Below are 11,673 nucleotides of genomic sequence, written 5' to 3' on the forward strand. Positions count from 1 at the left end.
AAAGATTGTTTCTTTTTGTGTGTAAACTTTTACATGAGTTATACAGTAGAGGTCTCATACAATATTTGTCCTTTTGTGATTGACTTATTTCACTTAGCATAATGTCCTCCAGTTTTGTTCCTCTTACTCTCCTGTGCTGAGTTCTTTTTTTTGTGGAATTTTTTTTTCCATTTCTATTGTTTTGGTAGGTTTTGTTTTTACTGAGACTTTATGTTTTTCTTCTTTATTTTGATGAGTAGGTTTGGCTAACTTTCTTTGTGGTTACTGTGAAATTTACCCTTATCTTCCTAGATTTGAACCAGTGTATTATTACTTGGTATCGCTTGACTTCCTCTCCATTAGAAGGTTCTCTATCTACACCATTCATTCCCTCTTTTATTGTTCTGATGTTGTTGTCATTTACAGATTAACCTCTCTGGTTCCCTTTTGTAATTCTTTTGGTTTTGCATAGTCCTTAAGAGTTCATTTCCTAGGTTGGTATCAGGCTAGTACAATCTTGTGTCCTATATTCAGCCTGTGGTCTGATATTGTTTGTTCTCAGATCAAAGGACTTTCTTTAATAAGTCTCGTAAGTTTGGTTTGGTTTTTACATAGTCCCTCAATTTCTGTTTATCTGGAAATGACCTAATTTCACCATCATATTTGAATGAGAGTTTTGCAGGATATATTATTCTTGGCTGGCAATTTTTTTCTTTCGAGGTTTTATATATGTCATCCCATTGCCTTCTTGCCTGCATGGTTTATGCTGAATAATCCGAGCTTAGTCTTATTGTTTCTCTTCTGTATGTGACTTTTTGTTTTTCTTGAGCTGCTCTCGGGATTCTTTTGTTTGTCTTTGGTTTTAACAAGTGTGATTATGATATGCCTTGGTGATTTTCTTTTGGAGTCTATCCTGTATGGGGTTCGTTGAGCTTCTTGGATGGTCAGCTTTTCATCTTTCACGGTATTGGGGAAGTTTTCTGTCAGCAGTTCTTCAGTGATCCTCTCTGTGTTTTCTGTTTTCTCCCCCTGTTCTGGAACTCTGATCACTTGTAAATGTTTGCTTTTGATTGTATCCCACGTAACTCTCAGGGTCTCTTCATTTTTCTTTGTTCTTTTTTCTGAGTTTTCCTCCAACAGAGTTGTATCCAAGTGTTTGTCTTCAATTCCACTGATCCTGTCTTCCGTTTCAAATCTACTCCTCAGCCCTTCCATGACACTGTCTGTTTCTGAAATCTTGTTGTTTATCTTTTGGATTTCTAATTGTTGTTTTTGTATACTTTCTAGCTGTGAATTTATTTTGGAATTTTGTTCCTGCATTATTTTCCTGAATTCTTCTGTTTTTTTTGTCTGTATTTTCCATGAATTTGTCTGCCTTTTCCATGAATTTGACTATTTTTTCCTCATTTTTGTCTGCTTTTTGCTTCAACTCTTGGAGAATTCTGAGTATTAGAGATTTGAATTCCCTATCAGGTAGTTCTAGTGCCTTTTCTTCTACTGGAAAGACATCTGGTGTTTTATTTTGGATGCCTACTGGAACCATCCTGTCTAGTTTTTGTAAATGTTTTGATATTGTCTGCTGTCTTGGGGGCATTCAGTAGTTATTTTTCTCATTTATTGTTTGTAGATTTGTTTGTTTCATCCTTTTTTTTAAAATTTGGGTATGTCTGAGCAGGGTGGCTCTGTGTTCTATGTTGTTTGCTCATCTGCGGGCATGATAGTTTTCGCCTCCTTCTCCAATTGGCAGGGTCAGTCACTCAGATATGGTATGGCAGGGCAGCTCTAGGTGAAGAGGAGTTGCTGGGATGGGTTGTTTGTGGCACTTACTACAGCCACCAGGGCAGGTCGGTAATCAGTGCAGGGCAGGTTCTGGTAGGCCATGCCTGTGCTGCCTGGTGGTGTGATGTTAAGCGCATGGTGCAGGTAGGCAGGATGGAGATGGAGGGGGGAGATTGTGATGTGTGGAGCTAAGATGGGTATGGGAGAGAGGAGAGAGGAACAGGAGCCAAAAACATACAAACAAACAAAAAAGAGGGCTAGAGGAGCTTGCTGTTGGAGTGGAGAGATGAGAAACTATGAAATGGAGAAAAACAAAAAGGAGAAGAAGAAGAAAAAAAGAGAAGAATGAATAAATAAAAATTAGAAAGAAAAAAGAACAGCAAATCTTTCAGGGATCTCACTGGTGCAGCTATGAGGTATGGGGAAGTTGTTCCCAGGTGTTGAAGTACAGCCAGGTATTCAGGGGACAGGAAAAGAAGGAAGGTATAGAGAGACGAGAAACTGAGTAATGAAGAAAGACAAAAAGAGAAACAGAGGGAAAAGAAAACAAAATAAATTAAAAAAAAAAAAAGAATAAGAAAATCCCCCCAAAAAACAGAAAAAAAAAAAATCATGAAAAAAGAAATGTCCTCAGGGATCCCCCTGTGCATCTGCGCAAGCTGAGGGGGTAGGTTCCAAGCCGTGTAGCACTGCTCAGTCGGAACAGGCTCCCAAATGGAGAAAAGAAAATGAAAACAAACAAACTCAAAACAAGCAAACAAACAAAAAGCCCCAGGTTCCCACCAGTGTGGCAGCACAGACTGGGAAGCAGATCCACTCTCAAAAGGAGCTCTGCAGCCCCTTAGGAAGAAGCAAAGATGGCGCATGGAGCCAGGTATTTGAGCGAGAGGAGGGGGAGGTGGTGAGAGGTAAGGAAGAATTCAAAAGAAGTGGAAAAAAGCAACACCAGCAGCCAACAAATGGCACACAGGGAGTCTGCCAGTGCGGGCGCGTGGAATCCAAGCAGCTGGTGCTTCCCAGACAGAGACTATGGCCACAGGAAGCAGAGGAGGCCGAGTAGGGGTAAAGAAGGGTGGGAGGTGGGAAAGCATATATCACCAGTTACCGGTTGTTCTGTCTCCTGCTGGAAACTCTGTGAGCTGCTTTCTCGTACCCCCTATTTGCTGGTCTCTGATAGGAGTCCTAGATGGCGGATCTGCACTGCGTTAGCTGATAGGGGACCTCTGCATGAATCTCTCCTCACTCTCCGTTCTCTGTCAGTTTCTCACTCCATTTGGTGCTGGGCTGAGTTCTTTATCTCTTCATTTGATGTTTTAGGGTTTCAGGATTGCTGTTTTCTCTGTTTGGCTTAGTTTTTCAGATCTTTGCTGTGGAGGGACAGCATGGTGCTTCTGCCTAGAATGCCATGTTGCTGGAAGTCCTTGGCTCTGATTTTTGATGCTAAAAGCATCATCAGGAGTGCCTCCCCAATGTTCACATTATTCCTATAGGAAAATACACTCTCCTTTGTGGTCTGCTTTACAATTAGGACTTCATTGACAAGTTGTGGGAAAAGTGAAGGCTGTCTGCTGGAAATCAGGCCAGAGGCACCTCTCCTCTCAAATAGCATGTGTTATCCTCCGACATCTGGGATCAAGGGTGTAGTAGATTGTGCAGGAAATACCCAAAGAGCTTCAGCTTTCCTTTCTCTTAGAGCAAGGTCCAGAGTCACAGAAATAAAAAAACAAACAAACGAACAAAAAACAGTTGCTGGGTAGTCAACTCCCACTCATGACGACCCTGTGTGTGGCAGAGTGGAACTGTGCTCCCTAAGGTTTTCAATGGCTGATTTTTTTGGAAGTAGACCTCCAGGCTTTTCTTCCAAGGCACCTCTGGGTGGACTGAACCTCCACCCTTTGGGCCAGCAGTTGAGAGCGTTAACCATTTGCACCACGCAGGGACTCCTAGGAAGAAATATTGTTGTTATGTGCTGTCGAGTCGATTCTGACTCATAGTAACCCTATAGGACAGAGTAGAGCTGCCCTATAGGGTTTCCAAAGAGTGGCTGGTGGATTCCAACTGCCAACCTATGGGTTAGCAGCCGAGCTCTTAACCATGGTGCCACCAGGGATCTGTAATAAAGAAATAGAGAATGTGACATAAAATGTGAAGTTCAGAGTGGTCCGCTGCGTTACCTCAGTGCCTCAGAAAATCTAAGTGAGGTGGGAATGGCCTGGGGCCCAATTCTCTGAGTTCCTGCCTGTGGCGGGTGAGGAGGCCCTCCCCAAGGCTCGCCATCTGAAAGGCGCTGCTGCTGCAGCCTCTCCCCCATCACCACTGATTATACAGAAGGGGTATGCAATTTGTGTGATCATTCAACAGCCTTCAGGGGAACTTTGCTAGCGCTGCTCCTTCAGCACCCATGGGGCGGGAGGCGTCTGGCAGAAATACGGGCTTTGATCTATTATTTACAACAGCATCCGAAAAACCAGCCGTTGGCCACAGCCTGAACAGCAGCCTACCTCAGCAGCTTCCTCCCTCCCGGGGCACGCTCAAGCACAGCACAGACACACAGACACACGGCGCTTTAGAGAAGATCATGTATAAGGAGACCAAGGAGGCAACCACGGTCAGACAGGGATCTCTAACCCTGTGGGTGGCAGGTGTACTGCCAGCGAACCTTGGACTAGGCAGGAGGCAAACACAAAGCTTACCTCGGCTGCCAAATATCACACATGCTCAGGGGCAAAGACTGTAAATGCACAGAGACCGTGAAGTCATACTTTGCTCTTAACGGACATTCTTTCTCTTGCCAAAGAAAGCCTCAATGATAGTCTAGAAAATAGGCTTTGATCCTTCAATAGTGGCCTTAAGGGAGACTTTTCTTTTCTGGAATTCTCCACTAGCAATGAGCAAGACCCTCTTCTCTCACCCAGCCATGTGGTAGTAACACTGTTATGGATTAAACTGTGTCTCCTCAGAATACGTATTGGAATCCTAACCCCTATGCCTGTGGTTGTAATCCCGCTTGAGAACAGGATTTTCTTTTTTATGTTGATGAGGCCATATCAGTGTAGGGTGTGTCTTAAACCTAACGACTTTTGAGATAGAAAAACAGTAGATTAGACCCAGAGAGAAGAAAGCACAAATGGAGGAAAGATGCCGTGTGGCTATTTCCAAGGAACTGAGGAGCACCAGGGTAAGAGAAACTGAGGCAAAGATTTTTCTCAGGAGTGGACAGAGAAAGAGCCTTCCCAAGAGCTGGTGGCCCGAATTCAGAATTACAGCCTCCTGAACTGTGAGGGTCACTGTGAGTCAAAATCGACTTGATGGCAATGGGTTTGGTTTTTTTTTTTTAATTTTATTTTAAACTGTGAGATATTAAATTTCTGTTCTTTAAAACCACTCACTTGTGGTATTTCTCTCATAGCAGCACTAGGAAACTAAGCATTGCATTGGGCAAATCTGCTGCAAAAGACCTCTTTAAAGTGTTAGAAAGCAAAGATGTCACTTTGAGGACTAAGGCGCACCTGACTCAAGCCATGGTATTTTCAATCACCTGATATGCATGTGAAAGCTGGACAATGAATAAGGAAGGCCAAAAAAGAATTGATGCTTTTGAATTATGGTGTTGATGAAGAATATTGAACATATCATGGACTGCTGGAAGAAAGAACAAATCTGTCTTGGAAGAAGTACAACCAGAATGCTCCTTAAAAGGGAGGATGATGAGACTTTGTCTCACATACTTTGGACATACTACCATGAGGGACCAGTCCCTGAAGAAAGACATCATGCTTGGTAAAGTAGATGGTCAGCAAAAAAGAGAAAGACCCTCAATGAGATGGATTGACACAGTGGCTGCAACAGTGGGCTCAAACATAGCAATGATTGTGAGGATGGCGCAGGACCAGGCGATGTTTCCTTCTATTGTACACAGGGTCGCTATAAGTTGGAACCAACTTGACAGCACATAACAACAACAACACAGGAAACTAAGACACAGGCTATGCCCTTTACCCAGTACTATTAACTTGGTTAGGTATATTAACTCATTAACCAAATACTGCATCATCTATTGAAATATTAAACAATACATTTATCTCTATCTCTGTCTGACCATCCACCCATCCATCCATCCATCCACCCATCCATCCATCCATCCACCCATCCATCCATTCATCCATCCACCCATCCATCGACCCATCCACCCATCCATCCATCCACACACACATCCATCCATCCATCCTTCCATCCCTTCATTCCTCCGTTTATTCATCCATCTGCATTCTGTCTTATGTCAACAAAAATCTTAAGTCAGGCAGCTAATCTTACCAGAATTATTTAGCTACTCAAGGTGTAGGAAAGGAGGGTGGGATAGAGCACAAACTAGAGAACAAAAAAAGAAACATGGAAGAAAGGATAGAGAGAAACAAAGAGAAAATGAAAGATAGAGAAGTGAATTGACTCTAGTTGGTTTTACTAGAAATATACCATTATGTTGAACAATAGTAAAAACAGACAAGGAAAGATAAGATCATCCAAAAGACAGTTCTTCATAGTTGAAAACTGAATCTAAACCAACGCCTCCCTAAAATAATATAGCAGCCTGAGCTTCTGTTCTGGGTGATGGAAAAACCTGGGAACAGTTGATAGTGATGGTTGAACAACATGATGAACATACTTAATGTCATTGAACTCTAATGCGAAGATTGTTGAAATGAGAAATGTTTTGTTACCTATATATTTACCACAATAAAAAATATATTTGGAATAATAATATTGTTGTTGTTGTTGCTAGGTTTTGTCAAGTTGGTTCTGACTCATAACAACCTTATGTACAACAGAACGAAACACTGCCTGATCCTGTGCCATCTTCACGATCATTGCTATGTTTGAGCCTATTGTTGCAGCCACTGTGTCAGTCCATCTCCTTAAGGGTCTTCCTCTCTTTCGCTGACGTTCTGCTTTACCAAGCATGATGTCTTTCTCCAGCGACTAGTCCCTCCTGATAACAAGTTCAAAGTAAGTGAGACAAAATCTTATCATCCTTGCTTCTAGGGAGCATTTTGGCTATACTTCTTCCAAGACAGATTTGTTCGTTCTTCTGGAAGTCCATGATATAGTCGATATGTTTTGCCAACACCGTAATTCAAATGTGTCACTTCCTTGGTGGCACAGTGGTTAAGCACTCAGCTACTAACCAAAAGGTCAACAGTTCTAACCCACCTGCCGCTCCATGGTAGAAAGATGTGGCAGTCTGCTTCTGTAAACATTACAGCCTTGGAAATGCTCTGGGACAGTTCTCCTCTGTCACATGGGATTTCTACAAGTCAGAATCAATTTGATGGCAATGGAAAAAAATAATATAGTACATAAATATATCAAGTTAAGAAGAACAAGCACTAACACAGGCCCATAAGAATCCCTGGTACACATGAAACTTTCTACCTTAGCTAATAGGACTCGTAACTGGTATACTGGACATATGTTGTGTTTACTTATCTGGTGTAAATTTCCCCATCCTCTGGTTAAATCACTCAGATTTTCTTTGGAGGGTCACCCTCATCTATGTGGTCTGAGTGATGAGGACCAGATCCGCCCCATCTGAGAGTGGGCACATGACCCAGGCCTGGCCAATGAACATTTTCTATCTCCCTGGCCACACTGACTGGGTCACAAATGGTTACATGACCCATGTACATCCAATCAGCATTTATCCTGGGACTTTTGCTGGAGCAACCAGGAAACAGAAGTTCTTTTTCTACTGTATTTGCAGCTGAGGGACTATAAGCCTGGAGTTTCTGAGGATACCATGAGACAACTTCCTTAAGAAGAGTGCAAAACAGACTCAAGAGGAGCCAAAGAGTAAAATTGAGTCCTGAGCATCACTGCAGCCCTTGGATCCAAATAGACCCAGACTTTCAGTTATGGGATCTAAGAAATTCCACTCCTTGCCAAAGTCAGTGTAAGCTTCTGCCAACCAGCAGTCCTGATCAATGCAACCAGCATAAGAGTCCCTTGTCTTTGGCTTGTGTGATGCCCCCTCAGTGGAGACAGGGAGCTGAGGACAGAATTGCTTTATCCACTTGTTGTTTTCATGTAAGTCTTCAGAGGTTAGATCCAGAGCCACCAGATGTCTCTAGAGAAGATACTGATAATGTTTCTGTTACTGGTCAGTCACCTGGAACAGGTGCCCACCCAGCTGGGCAATATCACACCAGCGAGGGATTCTTTGCCACCATAGATGCTGTCATGCATTGAACTGAGTCCCCCAAAAAATGTGTGTATCAGTTTGTCTAGGCCATGATTCCCAGGGTTGTGTGGCTGTCCTCCATTTTGTGATTGTAATTTTACATTAAAGAGGATTAGAGGGGAATTGTAACACCACCCTTACTCAGGTCACATCCATGATCCAATGTAAAGGGAGTTTCCCTGGGGTGTGGCCTGCACCACCTTTTATCTCTTGTAAGAGATAAAAGGAAAGGGAAGCAAGTGGAGAATGGGGGACCTCATACCACCAAGAAAGAAGCACCAGGAGCGCAGGGTGTCCTTTGGACCCAAGGTTCCTGTGCAGAGATGCTCCTAGTCCAGGGGAAAACTGATGATGACAAGGACTTTCCTCCAGAGCCGACAGAGAGAGAAAGCCTTCCCCTGGAGCTGACACCCTGAATCTGGACTTCTAGCCTACTGGACTGTAAGAGAATAAACTTTTATTTGTTAAAAGCCATCCACTTCTGGTATTTTTGTTAGAGCAGTGCAAGATGACTAAGACAGAGGCCTACTGTGTCATTTGGTTATTTGGATATTGAGATGGTTAATGTTATCTGTCAGCTAGGCTAGACTATGGTTTTCAGTGGTTTGGCAGGTGCTCTTCATAATATAATTATCTTCATGATGTGATCTGATGTCAGCAGCCAATCAGTTGAAAGGGGAGTTTCCTTGGGGGTAGGATGGACATGCTTTTGGTATATAAATGGATGCTCTGCTAAAGCTTGATCTCTCTTGACCCTGCACTCATCTCATCTCCTGACTTCTGGTTCTTGGGACATAAGCCTGCAGAAGTCTCTAGCCTGTCACCTGACCTGCAGATCTTGGATTCGCCAGCCCTCCAACCTTGTGAGCCAGCAGAGGCCTCCAGCCTGCCACCTAACCCATGGATTTTGGACTTGCCAGCCCCCACAATTGTGTGAGCCATTTCCTGGAAACAAATCTCTCTCTATATATTTCTATATATGTTTCACTGGTTTTGTCCTTCTTCAGAACTCAGACTAAGATATTTTGGATATTTTCTTGAGCAGTAAGCATTTGGTGCCAAGTAATATCTGGTATTTTATAGCTAAGGAGAGTTCCATCTCTTAAGGTAACAATGTCAGAAGTTAAAAAAAAAAAAAAAAAAAAAAAAAACCACTCATACACACATGTGGCCAGATGATTTTTGTTCATCAAAATGTTATATTGTATTTTAGAAGTCATCACTGCTTAACTGCTTGACAGTCTGGAAACCTCATCTCCATGGAAATAATTTTTCCAGTGTGCTATGAAGCCAGTGGAGTCCTGGGTGGTGTAAGCAGTGTTTACTGTCATCTGCATAATAGCTCAGGTTGTTAACGAGTCTTCCTCCAATCCTGATGCCCTGTTCTTCTTCATAGAGCACAGCTTCTCAGATTATTTGCTCAGCATATAGATTGAATAGGTATGGTAAAAGGATACAATTCTGATGCACACCTTTCCTGACTTTAAACCATGCAGTATCCCCTTGTTCTGTTCGAATGGCTGCCTCCTGATCTGCGTACAGGTTCCTCATGAGCACAATTAAGTGTTCTGGAATTCCCATTCTTCGCAATGTTATCCATAATTTGCTATGATCCACACAGTCGAATGTCTTTGCATAGTCAATAAAACACAGGTAAACATCTTTCTGGTGTTCTCTGCTTACAGCTAGGATCCACCTGACATCAGCGACAATATCCCTGGTTCCATGTCCTCTTCTGAATCTGGCTTAAATTTCTGGCAGTTCTTGGCCGACGTACTGCTGCAACCATTTTTAAATTTTCTTCAGCTAAATTTTACTTGTGTGTGATATTAATGATATTGTTCGATAATTTCCACATTCTGTTGGATCACCTTTCTTTGGAGTGGGCACAAATATGGATCTCTTCCAGTCTGTTGGCCAGGTAGCTGTCTTCCAAATTTCTTGGCATAGATGAGAGCACCTCCAGTGCTGCATCTATTTGTTGAAACATCTCAACTGATATTTGTCAAATCCTGTGGCCTTATTTTTCACCAATGCCTTCAGTGCAGCTTGGACTTCTTCCTTCAATACAATTGGTTCTTTATCATATGCTACCTCCCGAAATAAGTTAGGTATTAATATCTGCATTTGAGAGAAGAAGTTATGACTTAGAGGATTTAAGTAACTGGCCTGTGGTCACACAGTTAAGTCGTGAAACGGATAAGTCTGTCTGCTTCTAAGTTCCTGTTCTTTCCATTATTTTGTGGGGATTCTGTTTGCCATCTCGGCTCAATTCACATGCTTTCTCCTGCTTCCAGATATGTAAATTTGGATGGGCACAAAGCATCTTAATTTGAAAGATTGTGGGAAAGTCATTAGAGAGTACTGGACTTGAAATTATCTGAGTTTGAACAACATTCCATCCACTTATAAGCTTTATGAATACGGATAAGGAGAAGCTTCTCTAAACTTCCATTTCCTCATCTTCAAAATGGAAGTCCTAATAGCTTTCAAGCTTTTCTTAAGAAAGAAATGGAATAGTGGCTGGGCAATCCCCCAGCACAGTGTCTGTCACATAGCAGGTACTCAGTAAATGTTGTGAGTTGCTGTCAAGTTGATTCCAACTCATTGCGACCTTATGTATAACAGAAAGAAATGTGGCCTGGTCGTGTGCCATCTTCATGATTGTTGGTATGTTTGAGTGCGTTATTTCTGCTATTCTGTCAGTCCATCTCTTTGAGGGTTTCTCTCATTTTCACTGACCCTCTACATTACTAAACATAATGTCCTTTTCTAGCAATTGGCCTTTCCTGATGATGTGTCCAAAGTAAGAGATTGTATATTTAGGGAGAATGCAGGAGAGAGAAACATGTTTTAGAATATGTAGTTTCTGTCCAGAACACGGTTCTTGTGCTCTGAGTCAAACATGTTGGATAAGGTTTTAGGAAGTCCTCTGTGTGGTAGACATATTTTGGGGAGCTTTCCAAGACCACGATGATGCCCTTTTCTGAAACTGTCCTTCCAATGTGGTGGGTCACGGCGCCTGTTGCGTTTCCTCACTCAGGAAAGCTGCCCTGACTGCTTGCTGTGTCCAGGCCCTGTTCTAGGCGGTAGACCAAGTGATGAGAAAGACAGATAAGGCTCCTGCTTTCTTGGAAACTATATTCTAATGAAGGAGATCTCTAATAAACAAGTAATAAATACAGGTAGTCTCCGACTTACAATGTATTTGAGTTACCACGAACTGCATTTACGACCATCTGTTTTTTATTTTTGTACATCTTATTGTTAGTAGTATGTACTACATATAATCTTGCAGGGCTGATGTTATCATTCTCAGATGTTCATGTGCAGATGTTAAAAGATTGGGTTTATAAAGATGCCGATAATAAAGGCAACGATAATGAAAACAAAACAGAAAGGGCATTTGACTTACACCAGAACTGACTTAGGACGGTGTCGACCGAACGGAACCCTGTCGCGAGTCGGGGACTTCCTGCAAATGAAGATAACTGCATTTAGTGATGGACTGCAAAGGAAGTAAGAGAACACGATGTGATGGAGAAGGCTGGCAGGAGAGCAGGGAGCTACTCAAGACAACGGGTCAGGGAAGGCCTCCTGGAAGAGGAGATACTTGAGGTGAGATTCTTGATACTTATTCCTTCAAATATCTAGAAGGAACAAACCATGAGAAGACCTGG

This window comes from Trichechus manatus, unplaced genomic scaffold (genome assembly GCF_000243295.1).
Source record: "Trichechus manatus latirostris isolate Lorelei unplaced genomic scaffold, TriManLat1.0 scaffold00002, whole genome shotgun sequence".
Taxonomy (NCBI): domain Eukaryota; kingdom Metazoa; phylum Chordata; class Mammalia; order Sirenia; family Trichechidae; genus Trichechus; species Trichechus manatus.